Raw genomic sequence first — 15,192 nt, 5'->3', positions numbered from 1 at the left:
GTCCCCATAGGCTCCACCTCTTCTGGCTGAATCATTGCCCCCCCAGCCTCTTTCATTCCCTCTTCTCACCTCAGCACATTCAGGTCTGGCCAAGTGCGGAATCCATATTCTAGGTAGGCAAAGGCTGAAGCTAGACTTTCCCCTCCTTGCTTTATACCTCTATTAGTGCAGCCTCAGATCTCATTAGCTCCGGAGGCTCCCATTGTATTAAAGAGGGAACTCACAGCACTTTGCTTTCTTCTTGCTGTGCTCGAATGGAGGCCCAAAGGTATTGGGTCCCAAGACCTGGGTCTCTCATTTACTCAGCCACGCAGCAGCTGCATGATGGAGTTTAGGGTTCCAGCCTGTCAGACTTGTCACTGAGCCAGAGTCTATCACCACAGATAAAATGACCTGCAGGAGAACCACCCTGTCCACCCATGGAATTATAAGAAATGATAAGCCACTGTCACAATTCTTTTTTTTTTAACATGGGCAGGCACTGGGAATCAAACCTGGGTCTCTGGCGTGGCAGGTGAGAACTTGCCACTGAGCCACTATTGCCCAGTTACAATTTTTATAATTAGAGCAATTGTAGGTTTACAGAAAAATCGTTCCCATATACCATACCCCCACAGCTTTCCCTATTAGTAACATTTTGCATTATGGAAATTACTGTTATTTTAAACCACTAAATTTTGAGGTGGTTTGTTATGTATTACATAATTGATCCAGAAATTGTTACAGGGAACAATTTGCTGTGGTAAACAGCTAAAACGTTTGGCATTGGCTCAGGGACTGAGTGGTGGGCAGCAGCCGGGAAAATGGCAAGGAGACTGTTGGAGTGCAGAGGGGCTCTGTGATGTAGAGTGCTGCTCTAACACCCAGGCAAGTCTGCTGCCCACAGTGATTTGGAAGATAGAAAATGTGCTTATGAACTTGTGAGTCCCTCTAAGAAGTTCTCTAAGAGGATTGTTGAAATTGCTAGTTACTCAGCTCCTAAGAGTCTAAAGAATCCAAAAGGAGAGGGGGCAGTGTATACAAAAGAATTTGGCATGGCGTGACTTCCAGTCAGATACATAAGAAACCCATAAAGTTTTAAAGGAGTTCAATCAGTGAAACCACTTCAAGGTTGGCCTGAAAGTAACTAGATCCATTAAAAATGAAAATAGGCCCCTGAGTCCCTAACTTTGTATGGGCAAGAAGCAGGATAAGTAAACTAGTCAGCTGCAAATATTGACCTTTTCTCATGAAAAAAGCATGATTCAGGGGGGAGAGCCAGGATTCCAGAGAGGACCACTCAGAGCCACGGAGAACCGGGTCCAAGGAGCAGAACAGAGTGCTGATCCCATTGTCTCTGCTCCCAGGAGACGCAGGAACCAGTAACCAGCGTCTGGCTGAAAGGGAGTGCCAGGAACCAGGGGCTGCAAAGAGCCTCCATCCCACCCCTTTTGGATGGGGAATATCTGTGGTGGTGTCCTGTCCCCTTTCTCCTTTGCATTGGGTGTGTAGGGGGGACTTCATGAGCCTCAGCTGCCAAGGGCCCTGATTCAGAAGACAAGACCCTGGCCTTCAGGCCTGAGCAAGAAGCCCTAATGGGATGAGGGACGAGCATATTTTGCAGGTGGCAGGAATGAAGAGGTGTTGCAGAGAGCGGACTGTGACAGATGGAAAATCACAGACACAAGATTTTGCAGTCCTTCCCGCCAGCGATGGAGTCTATTTCCCCAGCCCTTGAATCAGGGTTGGCCTCATGACTTGCTTTGACCAAAAATGTGGTGGAAGTGACATGAGAAAGCTCTGGGGTCTAGTGAAATATTAGAAATAAGCCAGAGGGTCATTGTTAGGGGACTCGCTAAATAAACAGTGGTACAGCCAAACCTTGGAATGCCTGTAGCCTAAAAACAAGGCACTTCTATTTCTATCAAGATGGAAACATCTCCAAGACACCTTGTTGGGTTGTGAAAGGATGGTGCCAAATGGTAACTCGAAGTCAGATTTCTTTTCTGTTAAAATATAAGGAAAACAATACCATATGTTTGCCTGTGGATATATAGGGGTGTGTGTATTTCTGCGCATACAAATGCATTCATGTGTTTGTGTAAGATCATTAGATAAAAAAGATCTGGTAGGCAGCACACCAAACTAAAAATAGGGGTTTAACTCTAAGGAGGGGAGAAGAATTGGGGGGCTGGAACCAGAGGGAACTTTATTTTTACTTTCTCTATCTCTGTATTGTTTGTTTATTTAATGGTGAGACTGTATGCATACTTTAATTGTGACATTAAAAAAGTGGAGGCTAAGAAACAAATGTAGCCAATTATCTGCTGTAGAATCCAGCCCTGATCACCGTGATGCTCCCCACCTGTGGTGAGTGGCAACCACAGCTTCTCCATCTCGGAGGATGCTGCTCCTGGTGATTTCTCAGGGCTGGCGGGGTGCTTCTCCGATGCCCCTGGTGCTGCCGTCCACGCCTCCTGCCATCCTGGCCACCAGGTCTCTCTCCCTAGTGTCCCTTCTCTCCTCTGCAGCCGTAAGATCGTCTCTTTGACACAGAAGGCTCCCGAGCCTCCGTGTGAGTGTGTGGTTCCTGCCATCTCTCTTTGGTGCCGCTTCAGCCCCAGGCCTTGCTCTTCCTCGGGAGCACTCCAATGTCACGATTTCTTGTCCTGAGTGGCTTTTATGGGTAACCAGAGCCATGGAGAGGGAACCAGCACAATGGGGTTCACAGGGCCCCACCACTAGCTGAGAGAACTTGGGCCAGCCACTGACTATCACGGTCCCAACCCAAGCCTCCACTTTTTATGAAATGGGGGCAGGAGTGTCTTGCTCCTGGGCTTCTGTGAAAAGTCAACAGGTGTGCAGCAGCTGGGACAGAGGAGATGCTCGTAAAAGGACTTTCTCTGTCTGCCACTACTTCCAGCCCTGGCTGAAAATCTCTCCGTAACTGTGTGACTTACTTGACCTCTCTGAGCCATACCTGTCAAATGGTGATAATGACACCTTCGCAGGGTTCATTCATTCATTCATTCATCCAGTATTTCTCAAGGAACTACAAGGGTCAGGCACTGTGCTAAGCATTAGGGATGGAGCATTGAACAAGAGAGACAAAGCTGACAGTCTGAACGCTGATTACTGTCTAGTGGAAAAGAACGAACTAAAACAAATGACTATAGATAATTGTCCTGAGCCTAGAGGTGATGCAATAAAGGACCTCATAGGTGCTCAGGGAGGCGGCCACTGCAGGACTCATCCACTGCAGTCCTGGCCAGGCTGTTCCTGGAGCCCAAACAGCCTGGCTCCCTCTCCTGCCCATGGGTGCTCAGGCCTCTCCTGTACTGTCCTCCGTGACCTTCCAGAAGGTGTGGCGTCTCCTCCAGGCCAGAGCACTGCAGCTCAGAGCAGCCCAGAGCCCCAACCCCCAACCCAGCCCTCCATTGCCCTTTGCCTGGGGCTGTCTGGGTTTCTCGGGGAGACATCCTCTCCATTCTCTCTAGGAATTTTTCATCTTCCTTGCTAAGCTAGCCCGTGGAGCAGTCCCCAGGGAGCTCTCACACTCTCCCGCAGAATAATAATAAGCATTGTGATAGGCCTGGCACTTTGCACTCATATCCCCCTTTACCCTCATGGCCGCTGTGGGCAATGTCATGTCCCCAGTTTCCAGAGGAGGAAACTGAGGCTCGGGAAGCTGGTTAGTGGCTGTGTTTGTATTCAAGCTCAGATGCTCTCTGCCATTGTGATCTGCAAGAATCTGAGTCAGAGCTGGAGAGAGCAGGGATGGGGTGAGGATGAGGGAGAAACGTCCAGTGGGGAGGGGTCAAGTCTAGAGTTGTAGCCTGGCCTCTCTAAGGAGGTCCTTCCACGTGAGGGGGGAGACAGAAAAACATGGAGAGGAGAATCTATGGGACACATCTTGAATATTCAGTTCCAAGACAGTATCTAGTGGCCGCTGTGAACAGTTGCACAGGCTGTGCACTGCACAACTGTAGATAGCACCCTTCACACTGCAGTCCACGAGGACGGTGCCCTTTAGGGATATGCTGTCCACTTCCTATGATGGTTCCCAGCAGTCCTGGATCTGATGCCATGGGGTCAGGGAGAGGCTTTCCCAGCCTGAAACAGGGCCCCTAGGCCCCCGCTGGGAAAAGAGCTCGGAGAGGGACACCCAAAGGAGATCATCGGGTCTCCCAGGAAGAATGAAGTGGGCTGCGAGCCCTGCCTTCCCCAGCAAGCTCTCCTGGGTCTCTGCCACAGTGCATCTGGTGGGCTCATGCTTTGCCACCCAGCACACACACCCCTGCAGCAGGCAGAGGTCCCTGCGTGCCCAGACCTGGCACGTGGAAGCAAGTCTTGCATCGCTGCAGCCAGGTTAACTTTCAGGGCTTGCCCCCAGTCCAGCAACCGCTGCTGGCCGCCTAGCCTGGCCGGCTTCTGAGTCTTCCTTCTCTTCTCCCAGGGACAACTTGGGGGTCTAACTTGCTGCTTTCCCCAGAACCCTTCCGGAAGCCAATTTGGGGGTCAGCGAGCCCCAGGGGTATTGAGAGAGGGACAGCCATTTATCCGCTTTTAATGGACTCAGCGCGCAGAGCCCGTCTCTTTAACATGCAGGGCGAGTGCAGAGCCGCCAGCCGGGCGGGTGGCCTGGCGCACCCATCCCCGCTGCATAAATCCCAGGACTCCCCTCCCCTCCCTGTCAGGGGCCCGTTTCAGCCCACAATGGTGATGGTTTATTGCAGCTCACTTCCTGCTGTGAGTAAATAAGTTTGTCTCCTTAAAATTCCCTAGGCAATTAGGAAAATGAAAGACTGAGTTTTGGATTAGCATTTATTTCCTCTGAACGTTTATATGAGGCCATTTTCCCACTGACAAATCGTGGGGCAAATTGTTCTCGAGAAAGTCTGTCTGTGGCAAAGGTGCTATGATTAAACGGCCGGTGTAAATTTGGGGCCATAAATCCTTTCCCAGGTTAACGGGATTTATTCCCAGCAATTGCATTACGGGGCTCCAAGAAATAATAATAAATGAGGTTGATTTTGCACCTGTTTCAGGGTAATTAATATGCACACTAAAAGGGAAGGGGGTTGTTTTTCCAAACTGCTTGGCTTGGGGCTCAGGATCCAGAGTCACTCGGGCCTCCGGGTCAGCCTGGCTCAGGATGAAGGGCTGCTGCGGTTGGGAAGGAGCTCGAGGCAGGGAGGGGTCTGGGGTCCGGGCTGAAGCTTTGTTGTTGCAGGCAGCAGAAGCCACTCGAGTCAGCTGTAAGGGCGAGGGGGCAAGCGAACATTCAGGAAACTCCAGTGTGAAGTATTGCACAGAATTCACTGATTGCAAGAGACCAAAACGGAGGTCAACCAGACTGAAGGCAGTGCTGCCGAGCCAAGACCCCGGAGATTAGGGTGGAGGTTCAGGGCCCTCTCTCTGACTCTCAGCTCTGCTTCTCTTTACTTTTTCAGAATTGTCCCTGATAGAGGCCTTCCTGAAGGCAGCCCGAAGTGCTCCCAAATGGAAGGAGAGTGTGGGAGACCCATTTGCTCCCTCCTCAGCGCCATGCAGGGATGAAGGGGGTGAGAGCTATTCCTGAAGCATCTTGGAGGGAGCTCAGCCTTTTCAGACACCATCTCAAGCCCATCCTGGCCAGAAGACGTCTGTGGACTTTCACACCCATTGGGCACCCACCCGCCGCCTGGCACCACTGCCTGCCATTTTGCACACATGCCTGGAGGACATGCCTTTTGTTTGCAGATTTTGTCCAACCCTCCAGGCCCAGTGCCAGGGTCCAGGATCCCTGCCCAGCCCTGGTCAGATCTCTCCTGGGGACCTCTGGCCGTAGGACTCCAGTCACTGCCTGCATTATTTTTTCCAAAAGACTGACCCCAAATCCTGTGCCCCCTCTGCTGGAGCTAAGCCTCGCCAAGGTGAGGTCTCCTAGGAAGGAGGTTAGAACCCCCATCCCTCTGCCTGATTACTTTTGATCATCTCTGCCTTGTCTGGTCCCAGCTCCTTCTATTTCTCCTCACCTCATCCCCACTCCGACCCCCTGCCTCTGGCCTGGGCAGCTGAGGCCCCAGGGGGCCCCTTATTGGATTCCTGTGGGGAAAAGTGGTTGGAGTGAGCTCTCTAAACACAAGCTTGATCATGGCATTTTCCTGAGAGGCAGTGAAAGTGCAGCCACTATGAGCTTGGGCTCTGGAGTCAGACGGCCTGCGTTCAAATCCCAGCTGTACCACTTTCTAGCTGTGCCAGTCTGTCTAAGACCCTTCACCTCTCTGAGCCTGTTTCCTCCTCTGCAAAATGAGGATGATAGTAGTGCTCAGCTTGCCTGTTTTTGCTTTTTGCAAAGTGTAAAAGTGATGGATTTTATGATTATGCCAAACCTGGGGAGACAGAGAAGGGAAAGGTGAGGGAGTGGAAGTGGGGCATGTCAATGAGACTTGAGGCCGTACTGGAAAGGAAAGAGTAACTCTGTGTCTTGGAACTCAGCCTTCCTTGCAGAAGGAAGTACTTTGGCAGTCTGGAGAGTGGTTGACTCAGTCTGAGGTGGCTAGAGAAGGATTCATGGAGACCCAGGAGAGGAGGACATCAGAGATGGGGCTTCAGCGGTCAGTAGGAGTTCTTTAGGTGGAGCCAGGGAGAAAGGACATTATTCCAGGCAGAGAGGACAGCACAAGCACATGCGAAGTAGGAGGAGAGGACTAACTGTTGAGGGAACGCCTGAGGTGTGGTTTGAAGCTCACGGCAGAAACTCAGGTGTAGAAGAAAATCCAGTGCAATCACTTAAATCTGACCCTGATGGGGGGCACGGGGGATTCATTTGTCAGCTCTGAGGTCCTACCTTTTTTGAAGTCTTACCAGAATCTAGGGGACTCAGGTGGTGTCTGAAAACTAGGGCAAGTCCTCAGATCTGCTGTCCCTTGTGGCCACCGCAGCTGACACTCTCTTTGTCTGAGCTCCCTGAGGTCCCTGAACGGGCCCGTGTGGCCTGGGGCCCAGGCATCTGTGACCAGGCTGGGTGTGGGGCCCGAAGATGGAAACTGAAGTGACTTAAGTGTCAGGCTGTATACCTGCGGGGACTTCATCTGGAGAGAGATGGTGCTTAGGAGAGAGACGGGAGAAGGTCCTGCCTGGGACCCCTTTAGTGACCATGGGGCCAAGGCTCTTGAATCTAAGACCCGAATCCCTATATCCTGTTTTGGGATCGTCCTGTGAGACTGCTGGCTAATAGCAGGAATAGCCGGATGCCACATTTGCTAATAAATGTCTGCAAAGGTTGTTACTATCTCAAACCTTCTAAAATGCCTACAAAACGTAGAAAACCCTACAAATGCGGAGTTAAAGTTTGAGCAAGGTTAAGTATCTTGCTCAGGGTTGCAGAACCAGTGAGGACACACGTGGGTCTTAAACTCAGGGCTGTTGAGTGATGTGCAGTCAGGTCCCAGGATCTGAGTGAAGGCAGAGAGCTAGGCTCCTGCTAAGCCCTGTCCCAGGCCCCGGGTCCTGTGCAGCTCTTCCTTGGAGATTTTGTTCTAGGTCAGGTCTCCTGTTCTACGCTGGAGGGAGGCAGGGAGGGGAGAGAAGACATTTCACTTTGTCTTTCTGTTCGCCTGCATCTTATCACTCAAGCTAGGTAGATTTTTGCTTGGCTGAGCTGAGATCAAAAAGTAATTTTTCTTTTTGCAACAGCCAATTAGAAATTCATTTATTTTCACATTACGGACATTTGGCAAAAATTTCTTTGGCAATTTAGCTCCATTTATAGAGTCTGCATAAAGGGAGGCAGTGAGGCTGGGGAAAAAAAAAAGACGAAGCCCCGGGCAAAAATTAGATGCAGAATCATGTATTAGAAATGGGATGTATTTACTATTGTTTTTGAAAATTAATGGTGCATTTTTAGCTTTTATAATGTAATTTAATGATGCAACGCATCCAATAAAAAAAAAAAAAAGAACACGTTTTAACTCAGTCACACAGACCCGCTGGGGCCAGCGCAGGACACCTTTTCCATGGAAAGAGGTTGGGACGGAATGCTTGGGGCCGTTCTCTTTCTGCGGGAGACAAAAGAAAATAAAAGGAAAATGCTCTTGAGTGTGTGTGTTTGTGTGTGTGTGTGTTTCCATCTGGGGTATCAGCAGGAATCCAATAAAAAGGACATTTTCCTCTCTTTCGTATTGGTGTTGGCACTGTGCTGGCACAGCGTAGGAGCAGCCGTTGGTTCCGGGGTGTTTGAGGATGTCGGCTGCCTTGGTCACCCCTGGTGCTAAGACCCTGGGGAGCGGATGGGGGAATGGGCTCAGAGCTGTGCAGGGGAGCACCCTCCTGGTCTCTGGGCGGGGTGTGTCGGGGTGTCCACCTGAGGATTGGCCAGCCTTGCTGAGCTTGGGACCTGCTAGTCTCCTGGTTCCTGCATGTGTCTCTCATTTTCTTGCCCCAGAGTCTGGATTGCCACCTGCCATTGGTCCCGCATTTGGGTGGAGGCAGTGACGGCCCCCCTGAGAGGCACAGGACGCCTGGGAGGGAAGCAGGGGCGAGGCAGGGGCGCCCGGCAGTTGCGTGTGGGATGGCCTGGAGTTTGTTCTGAGTCAGGCACCGTGGGGGCTCTTTTGCTACCCTCCCCTTGCCAGCAGAATGTAAACTCCTCAAGGGGGGGGGGGTGTTCATTGCTGTCTCGTGGGCTGTCTTCCCAGCTGTGTTGCCCACCCGAGACACCTAATAGATATTTTTTGATGGACTGATGGACAGATGCTGGGCTGGGCACACGGCACAGGGCATCTCATTTAACCTTCGCTCCCACGCAGTGAGGAGGTGGGAACATAAGCACCTGTGTTATAGGGGAGGATGCATGGGACAGGGAGATTAGGGAGCTTTCTAAGTTCACCCAGCTAGAAAGCGGCAGAGCAGGAGCCTAACCTGGGGCTGTCTCACTCCAAAACATTTGCTCTTAGCCACGCCGATTATGGGATGAGCATGAGTGAGGGAGTGAATGAATGAATGAAAGCATGAATGAAAGGTTGGATGGCTTTTCCCAAGGTCACTTAATAAAGGGCAGAGGAGCTGGGATTTGGATTCCAGTTTGAGAACTTCTTTCCGCTACCCCACCCTGGCCTCGGCAGGAGGGAGGAGGCTGTGGATGGAAAAGGGGGTTTTGGGGTTCAGCTGGGATCATGGGGCAGGGGTCCAGGCTGCCCTGGGGTGGAGATGAAGGTCATTAGTTTAGAGGGAGTCAAGGTCGTCTGGACATGGGGGTCCCTGGGGAGGTGACCAGGGCTGGCTGCAGAGATGTCCCTGGGGCCAAAGTAACTGCTCAAGTGATTTGGATTCATCTGTCCAGCGGTTCCTTACTGAGCACCTACTGTGTGCTTGGCGCCCGCTTGAGTTCCTAGAGCCTGTAGAATGGGGGTGGCTCCTCCAAGGGTTTCTCGGCGGGGCGCGCTGCTGGCCTTTTGCATGGGACAGTCTTATCCTTCCTTCCCCGGCAGGATGCTTCCCCACCCTCCCACAGAAGACACCCTTGGAAACGGTAGACCCGTAGGGATGCTGGGAGGACTAGACAAGGAAACCTGCAGGAAGACACGAGAAGAGCCCGTTCTGTCGCCAGGCCCGTGTCAGGCTGCACTCGCTGCGGCGCACAGTTCTGTGGGTTGTGCGGGGTGCGGTGTGTGTGCGGGGGGACCTAGATTTCCCCTTTCAAACATGCAGTTCAGCGACGTTAATTACACACCCAAAGCTGTGCTCCTCCCCTGTCGTCCATCGCTAACGCTTCCTCGTCGCCCCCCACCCCAGATTTTGAAGGCTTGGTGCTGAACGGCCGACTTCCTTATTTTCTTGGATGAATCTGAAGGGGCTCCTCCCTGGATTGACGAGAAATCCAGCCTCAGTTGTGCAGGGTCTTCGCGTCCTCCCTCCGGGTTGTGTGGGACCTTAAACTTTGCCATGTCCTCAGCAGACGCCCCCAGCTGGGATTGTGACCGCCCAGCCCTCGGCACCCGGGGGCCGGCCGCCTCCCCAGAGCTGGACCAGAGCGGGCTTGGGGGTGGGGTACGACCCCCCTCCCTCCTCCCAGGCTCCCAGGATTTCTGTGGAATCCTTCCCACCCCCAGGACCACTGCGGTGACGTTCTCCTGGATTCCTAATATTAGGAATATTAGGAATATTAGGAAGATGAGAGCCTCCTCCTTGAGGTCTCAGGGCATTTTACACACTCTGTCTATTTTAGTCCAGGCTTTACACCCGCCATGCACTCTGGACTCAACCTCCAGGCCCGCTGCCTGCTGCCCCTCCGCTTCTCCCCCAGGGCCGGGCTTGTGCCCCACGCTCCCTGGGGTGGTCCAAGGTGAGCCGAGGCAGTCAGTGTTGCAAAGGCCCTGCATGGAGGTGCCAGGCACGGAACCGATTTCAGTCCCACCCCGGGGCTCAAGCAGCTAAAGCCCATCACAGAGGTTCCCTTCTCTCCTTGAGGGGCTGCCACCGGTGGGCCATGGGCAGGGACAGCGCTGTTCCCGGAGCTCTGGGCCTCAGCCTCGCAGGCACTGGCCCCCAGAATCCTCACCATGACTCGGTTAGGCAAGGACCACAGCTGTCCTCACTCTGCAGGCGAAGCGCCACATTCCAGAGAGGCTCAGGCCACGTCCAAGGTCGCCTGGCTCGCAATTCTAGGGGTAAGACTAGAAGTGGCCCCGAGGCCAGGTTCTCAACCACACGGCGTCCCTGCCTCTCAGACACACATGGACACGTGTCCCCAAAGACACGCAGGCACCCGGATACAAACATGCATGTACAACACAGAGATCCACGGATGTGTGGACAGACAGACATGCGTACGTCCACGTGGCTCCTCAGACATAAAGACACACCTACACTCACACCCACGCACACCTACACGTACGCCCACGTGGACACCGACATGCACATCTGCACGAACACCTGCCACCATATGCACACATCCACCAACATAAAGATACGTGCCCCCACCTACACACCTGCCCACAAGCACACCTACCCATACACCTCCCCACTTACACACACCTATAGATCTGCACGCATGCCCCTCTGTGTACATCCTCAACTATGCAAACACCAATGTACACATGGCTACTCACACCTCAGGCCCACACCCAGATACACACAGCACACTCACACGTTTTCACATAAACACGCCCGCGGATATGCAGAGGTGCCAGTCCGACCATGGGCACACACGACTAAGTGTACAGAGACACGTGCACATACGGACAGGCACTCTCAGTTACACTGTCACAGGAAAGCACACACACACACACACACACACACACACACACACACCTGGCCTCCTGCTAAGGGCACCCACCCCCAGACGCACAGAAACCCCCCCTCTCTAGGTCCACGCTCCCAGCATTCAAGCACCAGGATCCAATTTAAACTGAAAAGGGAAAATCAGGTTTGAAAATTAGGGGAGGGGAAAAAAAAAGTCCTTCAGAAAGTATAAAGCTAATAAGCTGGAAGTGGTGAGCCTGCTGCCTTCACTATATCAATAACTCAGTATTGGGTTTTCAAAAAGACATCACATAATTTTTCAATGAGAAATCCATGAGCCCCGGAGATGCTGCAGTGGCGTGAATTCCAATGCATGCGGCTTGTCAGCCGTCCCGTCAGCACTTTCCTGGACGCCCTCCCGGGCGGGAAATGCTGTGGCTGCAGCAGGGCTGGTTATTGTTGTTATTATTTCTTCCTTTCGGAGCCTCAAATTAAGAACCTGGGAAGGCGGCAGGTCTCCCAACCCCATCCCCAGCCCACCTGCCATTGCACCCAAAACAAGAAGTTTTCCGGCTTGATCATTTCTTGAGTGTGGCTTTTCTCAGCTCTCAGCTCCCCCCACCCCGTCCTGCAGCCCTGACTCCCAGAAGGACGGACTCTTGGGGCTGGAGAACGAGGGTCAGGCTATGTAGGTGGGGTCGCAATTCCCTACAGAGCTTGGGCAGGTGGAGACGGGGAAAAAACTTTCCTCCTTTCTGTTGCCTGGACCCAGGGATTTAATTTAGCAAAGCCAGTGGAGTAGGTATTGCTTCCTCCCGAGCTTGCCTTAGGGGTAGGATTTTAGATCAGGTGCCCAGGGAGGGGAAATGGGGAATGATCTGGGCAGAGGGCGAGGGGCATCTTTATGGGGCTCAGAGCATCTGAGGAGGAATTTGGGCTGGCGAGAGGAGGGAGCCCAGCAGAGCACCTGGGAACAGAGAAGGGACCATGATGAGCACTGAGGGTGGAGCTTGGGTCTGGGACAGTGGCTGTTAGAAGAGGAGGCTGCTGCTAGCCACCGGTCCCCAAATGAGAGCCACAGACCTGAGTGGGACCTGCAGCCAGCCCTGTTGCCCACAGACCTGTGAGTGTCGTTGTGTACCCCTGAGGCACAGGGGCTGTTTGTTACGCAGCGTCACTGCAGCCAAGATCTGACCGGCAGGGGCTCTGCCTCTGAGCCCATTGCTGTGCCCGCTGTGATGGTGCCTCAGGGTCTGGGGCCACCTCTGCTGCTAAGCAGGAGGAGGCTGAGGGCTTTGGGGGGGGGTCCCGCTGCCTGGGTTCAACTCTGGCTCTTCCATTGGCTGATTGTGTGGCCTCAGGTAAGTCATTTAACCCTTTTTTTCCCTCAGTTACCTCACCAGAACAATTGTATCCATTTTATGGGACAGGTCCCTTCTTCCCCCATACTTCATCAGGTGGTGATAGGGCATTGGGGGGCATCTGGCCTGAGAATCAAGAAAAGCCCGCCTCCTCCCAGCAGCCATCCGTCCACCCAGCCGAGCAGCCAGGCTCCAAGTTCACCCGCATTCGGCACCTCGAGGCCATTGGTCAGGCTGTTCCCTGTTCCTGGAATTCCTTTCTCACCCTGACTTGCTGCTATAGCGCCCCTGAGGCCAGGTTCAAATGTCCCCTGTCTTTCCTGGGCCTTCTGCAGCAGGCGCCAGCCCCCTGGACCCCCTGGGCCACTCCTAAACCAGACAGCAGCGTGCTCACGCGTCCGGATACCCTCAGGCCTCAAGGGAGTTTCGGTGACCACTTGGCCCTTTTGGCTTCTCTCTGCAGTTTTTCAGCAGAAAGCAAAGAAGCTACTTCTCTGCAGTTCCTCCCCTGCTTAGCTCGGAAGTGATGCTGACCAAGGAAAGAAGACCCAATCTGCCTGCTAAGCTACTCTGTGCATAGCTACCTACCTGGCTGGATATGGGGCGTTTCTGTGAAATCACCCCAAGCCTGGTTTCCAGGGTGCGTGTGAGGGATGGAGGGGTTGGGGAGGGCTGCCTCCCTGCCATGTGGCAGGGGAAAGTGACTCGGGAGGCAGTGAGGGCCCCCGGGTGGAGGGCGGGGTGGGAGGGAGATCCTGGAGGCTGGGGGAAGACTGCAGCTGTCTATCCCCTGTGCATTTGCAAAGACTGCGCTGGCAGAGCACCACCTACCTGCATTGCAGGAGGTAGTATCTTTGAAGGGGCACGAAGTTGGCAGGTAAAGAGGTGCTTTCAGTAAAAGACAGTGGATTTAATAGCCTGCTGTGCTGTGGGACACGCCCCTTTATTCCCAGCAGCTTCCTGGGAATTCTTGCCTTTCTCCTCTGAAATCCATGGGGGCAAAGGTGCAGAGTGGAGCTGGACATGCTGGAGGCCTGCCCAGGGACTGGCTCTCTGGGGTTTGAGACCCTGCCGTGGGGCAGAGAGGAGAGGGCTGGGGGCCTGTGGGCTGGGGAAGGCCTGGGAAGAAGCTCGCGCTTCCTGTCCTGTGCCAGGGCGGTGCGTCCTCCTCGTGGCAGTGTCTTAACCCATAGGAGCCGTGGAGCCCCTGCCCTCTGGGTGAAGGGCTTCGCATCCCGGGGCTTTCCAGCCTTGGAACGGTGTGGGCGAGCCCTGGACTCTTGGGAGGTCCATCTCAGGAGATTTGAACCCCTGGCGGCTGCCAGGTCCCCTGCCTTGCCCCGTCTCTGCTTGGGGGTGCCTAAGCCTGCCTCCCAGGTCGGTGGGCTCGGCCTCGTCCTGACCTTGTGATGAGAGGTCCCGATTCCAAAGGCGCTCATTTGCTACCCCTGCACCCACCCCTTGTTTCCCATCAGGCCTGGGTTTGCAGAAAACCAAGAGGCTGCCTGGTTTGGCCAGGCTAGGATCACCCGTGGGCAAAGCACTTCCAGCCAGCTGTACTTCCATTTTCCTCCCGCGCCTCTGGCGGAGATAATTGGTCTCCCAGTCCACTGGTTCCTCTCCAGCTTTCCTAATGATTGCTAAACCTTTGCCCTTAGGCTTATCTTTGGCATTTCCCACCAATGGACTTTGTCCAGAAAAAAGGAGAGAAAGGCAAGAAGTACTCAGCATCGGGGCTCGGGCTGGGTTTATATCCAGCGCTGTCCCTTACTCACTTATGTGAAGTTGGGCAAGTGACTTAGTCTCTCTGAGCCTGAGTGGTTATCTGTGAAGCGAGGACAACAGCTTCCTGCTGGGAAGTGGAGAGGATTCAATGATTTAATTGCTTCCCTCAATGAGCGAAAGCGGTAACTGGCTCCTGTCACTCATTCTTTTCGGTTTGGGTTGAGTTTGGGGGTCAGCCTATGGGGTGCCGGCTGGAGTCTCCTACATTCTCTTTTTTTCCTCCCAGAGCTGCTTTCCCTCATTGCTTCAAGGAAGATATGACACCAACTTTGTCTTAGCAGGAGCAAAACCCAAATAAATCATCCACAGAGGGACCAGCAGGCTAATAGAATGTTCTTCAAAGAGCATTTTGTTTTGTCAAATTGTTGTGGAGCTGCTGAACTTTGGTTGCCATTTCTTTGCAGTGGGTATTTCTGGAGGGTTTGTTAGCAGGTGCTGAGAGGAAGGGTCTGCCCAACGGGGGGGTGGGTGGGGGTGGGGGGCTGGGGAGCTGAGGTCTTTTCTCCTGTGCACCCCAAGCCTGCTGCAGCCAGCTCCACCCCTGCCGTGGGGAGACAGTGTCACCTAATTCGGTGTTGGGGGCGATGGAGCCAGGGAGGATGCGCAGGTAGGCGGGGGTCGGCGGGAAGAGGAGCCCCCGGCTGTGGGGGCGGCCACTAGAGCAGCCGCAGACTGCGCCCTCCCCCCGCCCCCCGCCCCCAGCCCGGGGAGCTGGCAGGGCCCATCCCCACCCTGAGCATCATCCAGGCCCGTTTTTCCTTCCTCTCGTTTTCTGAAAAGCTGCGTGTCAGCACAGGAATGGCAGGTGTGCGAGCTCCTCGAGACCGCGCTGTGCCCGGGC

The 15,192-nt window shown here is 53.7% G+C and overlaps 1 protein-coding gene across 1 annotated transcript in view; it reads left to right on the top strand.

Annotated features, from left to right (window-relative positions):
• The window catches only part of DHX35 (DEAH-box helicase 35), a 168,459-nt gene extending 155,189 nt beyond the window's left edge, over positions 1-13,270 (top strand). The window contains exons 27-28 of the mRNA XM_077168626.1: positions 5,433-5,894; positions 13,030-13,270. The gene's annotated coding sequence lies outside the window, so the exon portion shown is untranslated. The remainder of the gene's footprint in view (positions 1-5,432; positions 5,895-13,029) is intronic.
• The last annotated feature ends 1,922 nt before the right edge of the window (positions 13,271-15,192 follow it).

The sequence above is a fragment of the Tamandua tetradactyla genome, chromosome 1 (genome assembly GCF_023851605.1).
Source record: "Tamandua tetradactyla isolate mTamTet1 chromosome 1, mTamTet1.pri, whole genome shotgun sequence".
Taxonomy (NCBI): Eukaryota; Metazoa; Chordata; class Mammalia; order Pilosa; family Myrmecophagidae; genus Tamandua; species Tamandua tetradactyla.
Note: the sequence above shows the minus strand (reverse complement) of the source record. Positions and strands in the feature narration are given on the sequence as shown.